The 3,982-nt window shown below is 39.6% G+C and overlaps 1 protein-coding gene across 4 annotated transcripts in view; it reads left to right on the top strand.

Moving 5' to 3' along the window:
- The window catches only part of LOC106874603 (protein SCAI), a 225,269-nt gene that overhangs the window by 4,297 nt on the left and 216,990 nt on the right, over window positions 1–3,982 (top strand). The gene's annotated exons all lie outside the window — the stretch shown is intronic.

The following is a 3,982-nucleotide window of genomic DNA, read 5'->3' as shown; positions in this document are numbered from 1 at the left end:
ATATGTGGTCATGTATTCACACACACACACACAATCATATATATATATATATATGAGAAGGAGAGAGTAAAAGTCCAAGTGTGTGAAGGGTGTATGAAAATAACGAGTATTAAAAGCATTTCAGGTTTTCAGGTGTAATGTCGAATATATTCGGCGAGCTCTTCCCTTATTCTGTAGGCTTCAGATACTCTCCATTCTATAATGAGATGACACAAAAACTAAAGCATTCTGACTTTTTATCTCTAGCCTGCCCCAACCTTGCAGACTCCTCCTTCTGCATCACCAACACGTTACCTGCCTGTTTGTATATGTGTGTATGTGTATGTATATTGGTGGCATAGTGTGTATGTGTGAGAGCATATAAATGTGTTATATGTGTGTGTCACTGTAATATTGGAATATGTATGTATCTCTGTCCCTACATCTCTTTACAGAATCTCTGTTCAGGGCAAATCGCTCTGTGTGTGTGTGTGTAAATGGAGTGTAAGTATAAATGCATGCTTGCTAGTATGCGTCCGCGCAAATTGCTGTGTGTGTGCGCGCGCATGTCTTGTGTCAATCGGTTTTCATGCATATGTATGTATGTGTGTGTGTGTGTGTGTGTGAACAGACATGGATATGAATAATGCAAGGGCAACAAATACATTACTGTTGACACGCACACACACAGAGGAACAAACCTTTCTACATATATCGAGCTCTTTTTTCATTTGTACATTAAACGTGTGTACACACACACACACACACACACACACACACGTGATTAATTCATACATGTATAAACGTTTAATATATGTATAACACACTTACACATACACACACACGTATATGTATAGGCATACGTGCAACACATACATGATCATATGTACGCACACCACGCACAGACAAAATAAGCTTTATGCGCCCAGTATTTTCGTTTTGGAAATTATGTATGTTGAATATGTTGTAGCTGTTAGTGTCGTAGAGTTAGTAGTAGTGCGGTGATAAGCTGTGTGGGGCGCACCGGTTTCGATTTCCCTACAAATTCACTTCACTTTCATTTAAATCGTTCATCTAATTCCAAATCTCCTATGTAAGAAAGTGTACGGGTTAGTGTGTGTGTAGTGATTATCATCTCTGCTGATTATCAGTCTCCGACTGGGCTTAGGTGTGTGTGTGTGTGTGTGTGTGTGTTTACCTTTATGATTCGTACATGCAACCCTTCATCTGAAATGCAATGTTCGTGTCATTGTATCCTAATGTATAATATTCATATTGGTCCTTCTGGCAATGCAGAATCGCTCGGTAGCGCTCCGGAACGAACAAATGCTTTGTGCTGTAGTATTTAATTGATGTTCCGAGTTCAAATACCACCGAGGTCCACTCTGATGGCAGTTAGGGCTATCTTAAGGGCATGGAGATACTGGCCAGTTGTCCAAGTGCTTCGTCGGTCTAGGGGGCTTAATTATGATCTCTGTATGCTGTGGCTTGCTGTCAATAAATAAATAATACATTGATTCGTCCGGGCGTATATAATGCTGATAAGACGGTCCTACTCTGATAAAAGTTGAGGACTGATAGAAGTCGTCCAATTATGTCCTGCTTCATATTCTAATCGACTGCCCTTCAAAATTTGTTGACTTATTCCTGTGGAAGAAACCGGTGATAAAACTATAGTTAGTTACAACGTTTTGAGTTCAAATCTCGTTCGAGGTCAATAAAGTAAAGTACAAAAGAGTATAAAATTCAGAACATGTAGTTTATCAATGGCGTAGCTGGGGTGAGGGGTGAAAGGGAGGTCCGTCTCTGGCGACGCTTTTATGGGGTCGACGTTTTTGGGTCTGCTGTATAAACCTGTATAGGCTTAGGGCCTGGGAGGAGGTGGGAGAGACGGAAAACTCAAGGGCTGCTTCAGGCGGCTCACACCTAGCTATGTCACTGGAGTTTAATCATTTGAGATTGGTGATTCGTGTGTGTGTGTGTGTGCATGTTTGTATGTGTGTGTGTGTGTGTGTGTGTGTGTGTGTGTGTTGACAATATTCACTCCAGATCAGCTCTGGTCTTGAAGATCTATGATGAAAGAGATTTTCATCCCGTTTTCTTATATATCAGAACTGAGGGAATTTAACTGTTATTTCTAACAAATTGTGGTCATAGCAATCTTATCTAGATAAAACATAGCAAAAAATTACATTCCAAAGGCTTGCTTCCCAAAGTGAAGAAATACTTCAGAATAGGAACTACAGTAGAATATGGCTTCCTTGTCTGGGTTAGCTCTGCTTCTACACACAAGTACATCCCTGACTTCATCCAAAAGAACCCCATCTGACTGATTGGCAAGGACTTGCTAACCAAGTGCACTGACGACTGCTTCACAGGTGCTCTGTCTCCTCACTCTGCCCTTTCTATAACTACTACAACAATCTTTGTTCCTCAGAGCTAGTTAATAGTTGTGTGTGTGTGTGTGTGTGTGTGTAAATATATACATGAAGGCACATGGCCATGTGGTTAGGGTGTTGCACTCATAATCGTGTGTTTGATTCCCTGATCAGGTGGCATGCTGTGTTCTTGAGCAAAAACATTTTATTTCACGTTGCCCCAGTCCCTTCAGCTTTAAATGGGTGACCCTCTGACAGAATAGTCTTCCGATCAGGGAGGATGGCCTGCTCGCCTAGCCAGCAGGGGGGTGTCATTTGAAAGCTAAAAGAATGCGAAGCATGTGACCAGTGATGTATAATAACATCCAATAATCTAGTCAATATCATAATACCATGATATCTATCTATCTATATTATATATTTATTATATATTATATATATTTTATATTATATTATACACACACACATATATGTATCTCACCTCTTCTCAATTTCTGCTGCCACATTAGTCTCCCCATCTTAAACCTCACAATAACTACTTGATGCAATTTTTTCTCCCAGAATGTTAACATTATGGAATTCTGTTCAACATCCTCACATGTTTTGTACAACAAATGTTGACTTTCACTTGTTGAAGCTGAACATCAGCCACATTAATCTCACTAGTCTGGGAGACAGACCTGTAAAGGTCATGGTGACTCCTTTCCTTCCTAATGGAAACCACACGAACATAGACACTCGCATACATGTGCATATATAACATCTATTCACATATTGATATATGTACACTACACACATGTATTCATATACATGCATTTTCATATTCCCAAATATAAAAATAAATACATACATTGTCATACACACATGCGCAGTTATACACACACACACCTGGATACATATACATGTGTGTGTATGTATGTGTGTGTTTGCAAGCCATCTAAGAGTCCATAAGTTAGGAAAAAGATGCACTCATATATCTGTCAGTGTTGTTGTTGTTGTTGATTGTTCCTTCTTGAGCCATGCTTGGTCCATAAGAGTCGGTTTCCTGGTTTCATTGATGTATAAGTTCCCCACCTGGACGGGACGCCGGTCTGTTGCATCTGTCTGTGGAATGGGTATATTAATTGAAGTATATAGTATTATATATCCACTACGGCCGATCTTACCAATCGGTTTCGCACTGGGGGTTCATTGAACTGCAGCCATGTTAATGCACTAGCCTGGTACTTATTCTACTGATCTCTTTTGCCAAGCCGCTAAGTTATGGGACAAACAAACCAAGGCCAGTTATCAGGAGGTGGTGGTAGGGGTAAGACTCATACATACACTTACATATATGCTCATATATGTATATATATGCATGATGGGCTTACCCACAGTTTCTAGCTACCAAATTCACTCCCAAGACATCAGTTGATCAAGGGCTATAGTAGAAGACACTTACCCAAGGTACCACACAGTGGGACTGAACCCAAAGCCACATGATTACAACAAGAGCTTCTTAATTACACAATCATAGATGCACCTGTATATATATTTATATATTTTTTTATTAATATTTAGCAGAAGCAACAGAGTGAAAAATAGAACTCAAAATATGAGTATTAAAAATATAACCTATATAT

This window comes from Octopus bimaculoides, chromosome 21 (genome assembly GCF_001194135.2).
Source record: "Octopus bimaculoides isolate UCB-OBI-ISO-001 chromosome 21, ASM119413v2, whole genome shotgun sequence".
NCBI classification, from domain to species: Eukaryota; Metazoa; Mollusca; class Cephalopoda; order Octopoda; family Octopodidae; genus Octopus; species Octopus bimaculoides.
This window is presented reverse-complemented; position numbering and strand designations above follow the sequence as displayed.